Consider the following 13,035-nt stretch of genomic DNA (forward strand, 5'->3'; position numbering starts at 1 on the left):
TTTCTCTGAAGAGAGGTGTCATAATGCCATTGGAGAGGACCTGGCATCCCTGAGCCATCTCAGTTACAGAAGAAGATTTGGGGGAAACTCTCCCTCTGATGGAAACAGTGCTGGAGGTCAGCTGGGAGAACCCAGAGCCTTTCCCAGGGCTGTGTTTAGGGAGCTGAACCCACTCTCAGTGACTGCTCATTATTGGAGTTAATGTTCGTGCTCATTTTTGTGATTAGGGAGCGCAAGGCTCTGTAGGAACTGGAGATAGCACGGTGTGATTGGCAGGGCGTGGGAGACGTGAATCCATAAATCTGTGCCTAGACATAATTGCTCAAAAGGGTTTGTTTTTTTTTTCTTTCCCTAGCTCCATCCCAATAAATGTTATATATCCCAGCATCTCCAAGTGGGCCCCTTGAGGACTGGAGAAAATCACTTGCTGTGTGCTGTGGGAAAACAGCACAGAGGGACCAGGAATTATGATTGAAGTCTGGATTCTTAGCTGGGGAAACAAGGTCCTGTGGCAGAAAGAGCCACACTGGGTAGCATCTTTTGAAAGGAGACTAAATAATGGGAATAGACTAAATTGAGGGAATGGCCTTAAGCTGAAGAAGGATGGGGTTAGATAGGATATTGGGATGGAATTCTTCCCTGTGAGGGTGGGGAGACACTGACACAGGGTGCCCAGAGAAGCTGTGGCTGCCCCTGGATCCCTGGAAGTGTCCAAGGCCAGGTTGGATGGGGCTTGGATCCACCTGGGATAGTGGGAGGGGTCCCTGCCCATGGCAGGGGGTGGAAGTGGATGATCTTTAAGCCCCTTCAAACCATTCCAACCCGAACCATTCTCTGAGTCTGTGATTCCATGAATGTGGGTATTTGTGGTGAAGGACACTCAGGTCCGAGGAGAGAAGCCCCTCTGGAGAGTGACTCTGCTTTTTCCCTCAGGGTTTGTGTCCACTTGGTGTGAAGCCCCCTGGCAGTGCCCACTCCTGCCATGCTGGGGCCTGTCCCTGGGCACCAGCTGGCACTGCAAAACCCAAGCAGTGGAGCCCAAATGCATCAACACAGGACTCTCCAGAGGCTCTTCCATGAGTGGGAAGCTGTCCCAAAGGTGCCTCTCCTCGATGGATTGCTGACTGGTGTTCAGTGGCCAACAATGTGCCGGAACACTGCGGACGAAGCCATGGAGCAAGCCGCTGTCCTTGAGCACTTGATGTTGAAAAGATTCTTTGCAAATTTGGCAAAGCTGATGTGGTTAATCCAAAACTTGAAGAAACATCTGGTTTCAACCTCTTTGGCTGGCTGGAGCCAGAGCCCTGCCCTCACACAGCCATAGCAGAGCTATAAATAAATCTTTCCAGACAAGCAAAAAGACGCTCCCTCCCCTACTTCCATCTTTCTCCCTGTAGCATTAGTTGTCTGAGACATGGCTTGCTCTGTTGTTTGTTGTTGCCTTTGTTGTATTTTTGTTTGAATACTCAAACCCTCAGAGGCCAACTTTGCACTGTAACAAGCAAAATCCAGCTGACAGGTAAAGACAGGCCTGGAGAGGAGAGCTGGGTCATTCTGACTCATCTGACTCAGAGTTTGGGAGGCGAGAAGTCTTCCTGCCACTTTCTAGAGAAGCAAAAAACAGGTCTGCCCCTTATTTTTGTCTCCCTCCCCGTGGCATCAGTTGTCTGAGAGGTGGGTTCTGCCTGCTCTCCTTTCCCATCTCCAGTGCCAGGAAAAGTCTGATGTGATGGGAAGCATCTGCTGGCAGAGATTTGTCTGGGACCTGGTGATTGGTGATGGAATGGGAGGAGACAAAGTCTGGAAAACTATCAGAAGTACTTCTGTAGCTTGGTAAAAGTCTGGCTGGTCAACAGGGGAGTGCTTTGTGTCCAGGTTTTGTGTCTGGGTCTCAGCGACCTGGATTTCTATTGGTTTTTCCAGCTAAGAATTAAGCTGGATACCCAATTTCATCCCCCTCTCTTCTCTGCTTGCAGATAATTTAAAACACTTGTGATCCTGGGTGAAATACGAATGCTGAGTTGGTACAACAATCTGAGTTGGTACAAGCCAAGTGCATGGTCCCTGATGAATATTTCGATTCGCCCCTCTCAGACACCATTGCAAAGGTATTTTCCAGCCCGAACTTCACCTGTCTTCCCACAAACTCTGAGTTTACAAACCTCCACCCAGCAGTTTTAATGCAAATCTCACATGTTTTTGATTTCCACAAGCAGCAGGGACATTTCTTGGGCACTGGTTTGAGTTGGGTGAGGAACTTTGGGTGTTGCCACTACAGAGAAAAGCAAGACTGGGGCAGAAATAAGGCTGGGGTGGATGCGGTGTGGAAACTCATCTCTCAGAGAAAGGAGGTGCCACTTGGGTCAGGAAATTTGAAGGAACAAGGACCAAGGAGCTGGGAAGAGCAGCTGGAGGGTGGTGGAGCTGAGCTGGGAGGTGGAGGTGGCTGCAAGGGAGCTCCGTGTTGGGAACCAAAGCCCAGGAGGAGATGCAGCTTCAGTAGGACCCAGAAGGGAGAGCAGGGAGAAAAATGAAGGGAAAATGGAGGCTTGGGGCACTGATAGAAAAACCTGACTTTTTGGCAGCTCCTCCATAACCAGGGCAATTTTTTCATCCCTATTTTGCTTGTGTGCAGATTTCTGAAAGATCTCTTCTAACAGCAGATTTATCCCCCTCCAGAAGAGATCAGGTGCTTGATCAAGAGGGACTACAGCCATGGCCAAGCTTTCCAGGAAGCTTCCAAGACTTGTTTGCAATCTGCTTTGAGATCCCTCGATGGAACAGGCCAGGCTAAGGGAGGTGCTGTTTGTCCCTGGCTGGCTGGTGACATGGAGCATGAAGTCAACTCTTGCTGTTGTGGCTGCTGCATCAGCTGAGATTTCCATCCCAAAGCTTGGCTTTTTGCAGTCCAGTAAAGAGAAAAACTCACTTCCAGTCACAACCAGAGACCATGCTCTGTAAAGCAGCAAAACCTTAAAGTTTTGGGCTTAGAAATTTCACAAACAGCTGTTCTCAGACGCACAGGAGCAGCTGATACCTTGCTCCAGCAGCTCCAAAAATACCTGGCTCCTTGCTCCTTCAGATCACGGGAAAACCAGCGATTTCTATGGGTGAGTAAATTCACTTTCACCTCTCTCAGAGCCCCTGTGATGGATGATGACACAGACAAGCAGCACCAGTAGCAGGATGGAGGGGGGGGTCTCCCCAGGCTTCTGGCCAGGCTTCCCAGGCTGCCGATGTTTTCCTTAGCATTCCTGCCGGAGTGAAACTGCTCCAGGGAAAGACTTGGCTGGCAGCTTTCCCAAACCAGCCCTGCTGGAACAGTTTTCATGCAATCAGAGATTCATTCAGGATGGGAAGGATCTGAGACCATCGAGTCCAACCCTTGACCCAGCACCACCCTGTCCCCAGGTACCACATCTGCACTCAAACACTTCCAGGGATGGAGTTTCCAGCCCTTCTGTGGGCAGCCTGTTGCTATTCCCTCACTCTGTTGCCCATCACTGCCATGTGCAGTGCCCATCTCTTTCTGAGTCAGGGAGGCAGCTGAGTGATCCTCAGGTCGCTTTTTCCCAGGTTCTGGTCCATGGCTGAGCCCTGGAGTCACCAGGACTTCTCAGCTCAGCAACAAAAAGGATCAAATCAGCCTGAAGCCTTCCCAGATCTTACCCCTGTCTCTGTCTGCTGCTCCTCAGAAGCTGCTGAAGCCTGAGGCGTGGTTATCCCGAGCAGATCCTGCTAATCTCTCCCTAAGCCTCCTCTCCCAGCCCTTGGCAGCACTCTCCTCTTTCAAAAAGGGAGGAGAATAAGGAAATGCAGGACGTTCACAGCTTTGGGAGCACCAAGCCAGCTGGATGTGGGTTCCCAGGGTTCTGCTCCATGTTCAGAGCAACAATAACCCTCGTGTCCTGCTGTCATCACGACCATCTCTTCAGCCAAGCACTGAATTACACAGAGCCGGAGCTGGTGGCATCAACAGCTCAGAAGGATGCAATAATTTCCCCTTTCTGACTGGGTTTCCAGAGTGCTGAGCACCTCCCAAGGTTCTGAGCATCAGCAGGAGCTGCTGTGAAAAATGGGGGCCCTTTAACGTGACTCAACTGAAACACAAAATCAGCCTGAAAAGAAGGGATGAGTTGGAAGATTTGAGCTGTTCTGCCCTGGTATTAATTCTTGCCTTGGTATTAATTCCTGCCTGGATATTAATTCTTGCCTTGGTATCAATTCTGGCTGTGCATCTCCTTGCAGGGTTACAAACGTTGTTTTACAGCCTGTGCCAGGTACGGACACACACACATCTAATTTTCACAGTAGTACAACTGGCAGAGGGAAAAGCTGGGTCATCCTGTCCCCCCAAAGTCAAAATTGGCTTCCAGATGACTCAGGAGTGTCCCAGAGATCAGCTTTATCTATTTATGTATTTATTCCGGCTGGCATCCATGAATCACCGCTAATAGCAAACGGTTGCATAATTTTAAGGAGGATGCTTTTGTGATGCCTCTGACCAGAGAAAATGCATCTATTTTGGCTCGTGTCTATGAATAGATCCCCTGCTCTGACTCGGTGCATTTGCAAACCACAGATACTCCTGAAAATAAGGCATGATTGGCAGGTACAACCTGATTAGCATATACAAATTGCTGTGGCCTTTCTCCGTGCAATCATTTGTACAAATTGTTTCCTCTGTCTCTGAGCTGGGAAGAAACAGAGCTGAGGTGAGCTGAGACTCTAAAAGAGTCAGAAGAAGGCTAATGCTCACGCCAGCTCATTTCACACCCTTTGGAATGTTCAGCTTTTACCAAATGGTGTCTTTTTTCCCCCCTTTCTCAAGAAAAAGGCCAAACATGGGCTGTGGGTGAAGACGTGTTTTTTCCCCTGAAGAAAATCCTTGCTTTTTCTTTTTTTTTCCCCACAGCTTCTTTTTTTTTTTTTTCCCCCTTGGAGCAACTGTTCCTAAAATATTTGCTCATTGTGGTTTTCAAACACATGAAAAATTGCTGTAACAGTTTAGATTATATGTTTTTTGTTTTAAAATCACATCAAAATGGAAACAGAGGCTTGCAAGAGAAAGAAAACCTCGCCTGATGAAAAGTGCTTCGGAGTGGGCTGGGATTATATTCCTCCCTCCATATTCTAGCCAGGAATAGGTTTTGTGCGATTTTTTGAACTGAGCGTATTTTTGCACACTCCTCCTGTGATGTTTGATAGCACCAATTATGGAGGATCAAACCATGAGGCAAATTCACCAAACGGCTCAGACTGGCTCCAAAGGTGTGGAATAATTTGGTCTTTTCCCCTTTTTCTGTGCACATTGAACCTGGAGTTAGCACTGAACCCTTCCCTGTGGTCGAGAGCACTCAGCTGTTGTTATTTTTGTGCTGCTAATGGTTCCCAGGATTCCAGGGGTTTAAGACCTTGCTGCTCTCTGTAGGAAATACAGGGGTCAGCTGGAGAGTCAGTGGGTCACTGAGTCCTTTCAAGCAAGGCCATCTCTCCAGAAATTTCATCCTACCCAATTTAATTGCAATAAACAGCATCACTTTGCTGAACAGCCCATCCAGATTTCAGAGGCTTTTGAATCCGTAACGAGGCATCTCAGCGTCGGTTACGAGCACCAGGCGGAGTTCTGGCTGCAACCTTAATTAAAAACATCTCGCAGCAGGGTAAATAAATAATTCCCTTTTAAGTCTGAGGCCATTTCATGTTCCAGACCCTGCTGGGCTGGTGTGTGGGAGAGTTGTGATAGCTCTGCCTCGGTGAGATAAGTGGTGAAGACGCCGTTTGCACCCCTCGGTGTGGTCCCGACCACATCCTCAACCACCCCTCACCCCTCGCTGGGCTCTGCAAACTCTCTGGCCACAACCACTTGGCTTTTTCCATGCTGTCTCAGAGATAATTTTTTTTCCTCTCTCTCCTGGTTGGTTCTCTGGGGGCTTAAATAAACCGAGCGTGAGTGGGTGTGTGGGTGAGAGGAGGAGGGATGTCAGGAAGGGAAGCTGAGCATTTCACTTGGCGCAGGAATCGCGTGTGGTGCTGCCTGCCCAAAATTCGTGGGTCATCCTCCAACGCCAGCTCGGGAAGGCGTGGATCACGGCTTTGCTCCTTGGCTTCCTGGCCAAAATCAATGCAGAGCTGGTGCTGAAATAACACAGGGAGCTCGTGGGCTCTCTCTGGCCGCCACATTTCTGCCAATGACCCTGCTGATGATACAAAAGCATTGACAGTGGTGTTTGCAGCTGAGAAGAAGATTGCTGGTGTAATGTGCAGTGAGGCAGGACACACAGCATCGCAGGGAGTCACGGAGGTGAAGGTATTTCAGGCTTTAATTTGGAAAGAAGAGGTTTGAGAGACTGCAGTTTAAAATGAGCTTGGAACAGACGTGTTTATGTCAGTTCAGATCAAGCTGGGTAATGGGGGCAAAGCTGGACCCCAAACTGAGCGTCCTTAAGGAGCAGCACTGAGAAATTCAAGCCAGTGAAGGTTTTCAAAATGCTTTAGTGAATGTTGGAAAATCTCTGAAAATGGGTACCTGGCTGACAGGTGACCTTTAAAGGTCATCTAGTCCAGTCCCCCTGCCATAGGCAGGGACATCTTCAGCTGCATCAGAGCCCCATCCAAACTGACCTTCAATGTTTCCGGGGATGGGGCAGCCACAGCTTCTCTGGGCAACCTGTGCCAGTGTTTATCAGCCTCATAATAAAAAACTTCTTTCTTATTTTTAATCTAAATTGACTCTCTTTTAGTTTAAAACCACCACCCCTCGTCCTGTTGCAACAGGCCCTGCTGAAAGGTTTGTCCCCATCTTGTAGGCCCCCTGTAAGCACTGAAAGGCCACAGTAATAAAAAAATAAATGCGCCTTTTCCTGCAGCCAGGTGACTCAGGGAAGAATTAGTGCAGATCCTGTGGAACAAACACAATCTGCAAGCTGGGATCAGGCTCCCTTTCAATCTCTGCTGGTGGAACCCACAAATCAAACACAAAATCTCCAACCCACAGAGGCTTTAGCTCCTGGTTCCATGAGTGTGGGACTCCAGGACAAGGATGGTTGAGAAGTGCTGAGGCAGGAATTTCCCAGTGCCATGAGGGGACGAGCAAAGGATGATCCCTTTCTCCCCAGCTCATCCCTCTGACACCTCACCTGTGCTGGCCATCCATCTATAAAGCCCTGAAAAAAAAAAAATATATCCATATAGACCTGAAATTAGGGATTTCCCATCCTTGGCGTGCTGATTAATCATTCAGCAGAATACCTGTGTTTTAATCATAAAGCACAATGAGTTTTGTCAGCCACGGGATCACCGGGAGCTGGACATCTCCTCCCCGGCAGCCAGAGGGACCAGCAAAGTTTGGGAACGTGCACTGGGATACTTCATGCCAGGCTCTAAAGGGACCAGCATCATTCCAAACCTTTCTTGGGGACTGAACTGCACACTTACTCCCCTGCAATATTTAATACCTTGCCATGGATCCCGAGGAATATCAGCCCGCCGGATCATTATAATTAATAATAACACCACCCTGCAGGGAAAACGCCTCATCTAAATGCTCTCCATTGTTAATGACTCACACCTCGAGGTTTAATTCATCCTGTTCCCTCCTTGTTAATTAAAGGCACTCGTGGTGTCAGCTGGATGAGGAGCAGAGCAGCTGTCACTGCCACGACGGGGAAATTGCAGCCAAGTTATCCCAGCCTGGGACACCCTGGGAACGGGGAACGGACAGGGGTTGGCTTTATGTGACAGCGAAGATGGAAAATGTGCAATGTGGTGATAAATTCCCTTCCCGAGCCCCTGAAATCCTTTTCTTTACAACCCAGAGATTATGTCTGGGGCTGATTTCTGCTCCGATTCCTTGATAGTCAGGAATTATTTATTTTGCAGCTGTCAGGCCATATTTGCCACACGTGGCGCTTTTCCATTTCGCCTCTCTCGGATGTCCTGGGGTTTTATAACTGAATTTATGTCCTTTGTGGCTCTCTTAGAAATACAATGAAGCCAAAAATAATTGTGTTTATTACAATTCAGATGGAAGATTTTTCTGCTAGGAGGTAGCAGAGTTCAGGACCTGGTGGGACGATTTCCAGGCAGAAAAAGGGTCAAGTGACAAAAAAATCAATGCATTTTAGAAGCACAGGTCATTTACTTCCAGCAGTGCTGGATCAAACCATAACTTCCCAGATTTAGGAAGAATCCTTCCAGGGTTCCTCTCAAAATTGCAAAATTAATATTCATTAATTTATTTAGCAAGATCAGGGTGGACAACAAAGTCACCTTCAGTTGACAGCAACTTCTCTACCCCCCCTTTATATATTTTTAGTCCTCCAAGACTTGTAGTGGTTTTGTGCAGGAGCCAAGATGCTGTGGAGTAAAGGAAAGCTTAGTCAATCCCCTCCTGGGAATACATGTAAATAAGGAAGGTTTGGCACAGGGACGAGTTGACGACACATTTCTTGGGCAGTGCACAGAAAAAGGGGGGAAAAAAATCCCAAATAGTTTTTCTCCACTTGAAAAAATGGTGCTTTCATGTTAGGCTGAAAATATCCTCCTGGTACCTTCCTATCTCCAAAGTAGCTAGGAAATGAAAGCAGCTTTGCAGAAAGAGCTTCTGAGGGGAATTCATAGCGGTCTGAATTATTTCCCATGGTCCTGCCTGGATTCAAAGAAAACTTGGAAATTTTTTTGCTGCAGGAGTTGAATTCTCCTCAGGGATTTGACCCTGCCTCCCTCTTCTCAGACCCCTCCTGCCATGGGAGAACCACACACCCTTTCCCCTTTAAAAGTAAAAAAAAAACAACCCCAAAACCCCCACAAAATCAATTCAGCCTTTGCCACTTGGAGGATGAAGAGGAATTTAAAATCTCTGCATGTTCCACAAGACCCCACTTCCCCAGTGTCACTTCCCTCCCTGCAGCAATTGCTGCTTAGAACTAACTCCAAACAGCCAGAACCAAGTTTTATCAGTGGTTAATCCTGTTAGAGGGACACGAGTTGGGGGATTAAGTGGGTTCTCTCCTCCACCAGTGCCCGCCAAGACCCAGAACTTGCAGGTTCTTCCCCTTCCCTGGGATATTTTGTGGAGAACTCGGTGGTCCACCACATTCCAAAGTTCCAGGATTGAGAAATAGACAGAGATTTCACTCAAATTGCAGGTCTTCATTTCTTTCTGAGAGAGGAAATACAAAATGCTCAATGTTCGTGCAGCTTTGGGGTGGTTTGAGCACACGCAGCCGGAGTACTGCGATCCTACAACCAGCCAGGGCCTACGAGCCCACAGCTGGCTTTGCTTTGGGTTTGTGATCCCACAGAAATGGCTTTGGCTCGGAGAAGACCTTTCTCACCAAGAGCTCAACCATAGTTTGATGTTATACCACATTTTGAGTCCAGGCCAGCTTTTGAAGTGTACATTTTGAGTGGAATCGCGTGAGTCCTGCTCGAGGTATCTTTCAGTCCAGCATTTTGCAAATCATGGGAGAGGCAAATATGGAAATCCTTGAATCAAACAAGTGTTGAGCATTCCCTGGGGACACCTGGAGACACCAGGAAGTCCAGCAGAGCTGCTGGGTGGAACTGTAGGTGATTAGGACAGACCTGGACTTGTTGAAGAGCTTTTTTTATTGACCATTGGCTTCACAATGAAGCCCTTCCTTTGGAGGCTTGGAATCCAGGAAGAAAATCAGAAGGATATGGGTTTTTTTCAGCTGGATGACAACCTACTCAACCTCATGGAATCATGGAATATTCTGAGTTGGAGGGACCCACAGGGATCATCCAGTCCAACCCCTGGCCCTGCACAGACACCCCGACAATCCTACCCTGGGCATCCCTGGGAGCGTTGTCCAAATGCTCCTGAAGCTCTGGCAGCCTCGGGGCTGGGACCATTCCCTGGGGAGCTTGGTCAAGAGAGAATGTGCCAAAGGAGAGGGAAAAAAATTCGGAAAGCCCCCCTGGATTAAATCTCTCCAGAGTTAAGTGGTTTTGGCTTTTTAAGATGAAGACAGGGTGAGTTATCCTGTACCAAAATTTTTGGGATGCTCAAACAACGTACCCACATGTGGACACCTACCTACAACCCCCGGCCCCAAAGTGAGCAAAAGCAGCTTCTGTCTTCAAATTCCTCAACTCCTGGGCCTCTAGTGTGGAGTTTGGCAAGTCCTGCCCCTGCCCAGCTGCACACAGGATGCAGTGCTGGCACTCCTGTGCTTTTAGTGTGCCGTGAAAGGCAAATGTTGCCATCAACCAGCCCCTCTAAAACCCCCAAGACTCTGGGATCTGCAGCCATTCCCACCTGGGAATGCATTTGGCACAGGTGTTTTAGTGTGTAATAGGGTGGAAAAGAGACTGAGGGGAAAGGAGGATTTACTGAAGGGGTTTTTGGGTGCAAGGGAAAAGCAGACTTGGAGAGGAGAGCAAGGCAGGTGCATGGGTGTGAGAGGGAGCTGCAGTGACCACCCAGCCTCCATAATGGGATGGGGACTTGATCCCGTCAGCTCCTGGATGGAAAGAAGCGACCATTCCAAACCTCAGGCACTGCAGCCTCTTCCTCCATCGTTCTGGGAATGCCTCAAGCTGTGGCAGGGGAGCTTCAGGATGGACATCAGGAGGAATTTCTTCATGGAAAGGGTTGCTAAACATTGGAAGGGGCTGCCCAGGGCAGTGGTGGGGTCCCCATCCCTGGAGGTGTCCAAGGACCTGGCACTCAGAGCTCTGGGCTGGGTGACAAGGAGGTGATTGATCACAGTTTGGACTCGATGATCTTGGAGGCCTTTTCCAACCTAAATGATTCCATGATTGTGTGACTCAGGCTGGTGAGAAGAGGAATTTGGACGTGACAATTTGGTTGGTAGCTTGTGAGTTCGTGAATGAAGACTTGGAAGAGATTCAGGCCCAGCATATTTATATTTTTATATATATAGGGTGTTATATATATAGGGATGTTAAAGGCACAGAGCAGGACGGTTCAGATCCTGCCTAAGGCTGCCACAGGAGCCAACGCTCCTGAGGAGAGGGAAAAGATTCAATCTGTTAAATGAGCTCCCTAAGCTCTGGTTTGCTTTGCCACTGTGGCCCCAGGCTTCCAGCAATCCCCCAGGGCACGAGGTGCCGATGAAGGAAGCCCAGGAGAAGTCTCACCACCATTGCTCAATTCTCCCCAGGCCTCTGCTGCATCCAGCTCATTCCCTCCACTGTAAATATTCCCAGGGAAAGGAAAAATGTCCTTCTCTAGGACAAACTCTCCCCTTGCAAGGCAGCAAAGTGCTGCAGGGCAGGAAATCCATGGGAAGAGCTGGGTGCTGCTGTGCCTGTGGAGAGCTCACAGTGCCCAGGGGTGCGAAGGAGAGGAGGCTACACATCATTTTTGGGAATCACTGAGCATCCCTTCCCCTTCTTTTGAGGGTCAGCAGCAGCACAGGGTGGAGACTGCATTTTTCCTGGGAAGTTCAGAGCAAGGTTTTGCTGTGGAAAGGTGAAAATTAAAAATTTCCGGCAAGAGTGCAGCTTGGAAATGCCTTTGAGCTCTTTTGTTCTGATAGTGTCCAACTGCCACTAACAGATAGACCCTGATCTGATAACACTGGTGCTGAATGACTGTGATAAGCCCCAGAAGCAAGTGACTTCCAAGCAGGGGTTGTCCCTCATTTTGTTTTACAGAGACAGACATTCCCGGGGAAAGCCATCCTTTTCAATTTCCCTCCTCACAACAAACATCTCCCCTGAAAGTGATGAACACAACCCATTCCCAAAGGGAAACCACTTCAGGAAATACGCTTTCAAGCAGCTGTAGCCAGGAGAAATGACCCAACTGAGCTCCATCTCATGCAGCCCCTGGCACTCAAACACACCCCGGGAGAGGTCCCAGCTCTGGGTAATTAAGAGAACACACGCTGGAGCTGAGCCCAGTGAAAGCAAACATGTGCTCCCTAAGTGCATTGACATTTATTATGGTAAAACTCCCTTTTCTTGTAGCTTTTCCCCACGTTTCTGCTTCCCAGCATCACGGCCTGGAGGCAGGAAGGAGTTGCTGAGGCAGTTGGAGTTTTTTCAGTGAGTTGAAAGAAGACGAGCTGTTATTTTATACATGAAGCTGCACCTACTTGCTCTGTGGTCCAGGAAAAGAAAAAAAGGGGAAGTAAACCCTGTCAGCAGCTCAGCCACAGGAGGAGGTTATCTCAAGCATTCAAAAGGAAAAAACAAAGGGAAGACCAAGGGAAAATGGGATTGTTGGGTATTTCATCAATTCCTGGACGAGGTAGCTGGTAGGATCAGCCCTTCTGTAGGGTCATCCTCTGCTCCTCTGGTCCTCTCCAAAGTTTCCAGCAGTGCTGATGTGCACTGGAGGTTATCTGGACATCAGCTGGTAAAACAAGCCAGGAGGACTGTGACAGAATCCTGTTTCCCAATCTCCAGGCCGGATGGTGGAGAATTGGACTGGTTGGTTTCTTCTCCCACAGGGTGGAAGTGAGAGACTGGAGGATTCACACAGGCTCCACACTTGGTCTTGGATGCGGTTTGGTGCCCAGACTCAGGTCCTTTCCATCAAAAAGGACTTTGAGAAGGTGGAGAGTGTGTCCAAGTGGGAAGAAGACTTAACATTTAGACAGCACAAAGCATGAGGATGGTAAAACTGGGATAAAGGAGGAAAGGAAAAGATCGGTTCCCACAATTAAAGCATTGTGACCTGTAGGACGCGCTGGATGCACTCGCTACCCACAAGGGTTGAGAATTTAGGTTGGCAGTCAGGAAGCTCTAAAGACTGGAAAAATCCGTGGAACTTTCTGTGAGTATTTCAGGCCTTCTCTGGGAGCTGGGATAAGGAATAGGTTTGGAAAAACCTTCCAGAGGAAGGTCTGAGGTTGGGCCCTGCTCCTGAGGAGGTGCTGAAGATCTTTCTTGCAGCTCTCACGGTGAGCACAAGTTCTTTTGAGGTTTTCATCTGTTGTCACTACATTGGTGCCTTTCCTCATCCTGCCTCATTTCATTTCCAGCCACATGCAGTTCACTGAAGCCTGTGGGATCATCTTAGAATCATGGAATGGT

The sequence above is a fragment of the Corvus cornix genome, chromosome 4, assembly GCF_000738735.6.
Source record: "Corvus cornix cornix isolate S_Up_H32 chromosome 4, ASM73873v5, whole genome shotgun sequence".
Taxonomy (NCBI): Eukaryota; Metazoa; Chordata; class Aves; order Passeriformes; family Corvidae; genus Corvus; species Corvus cornix.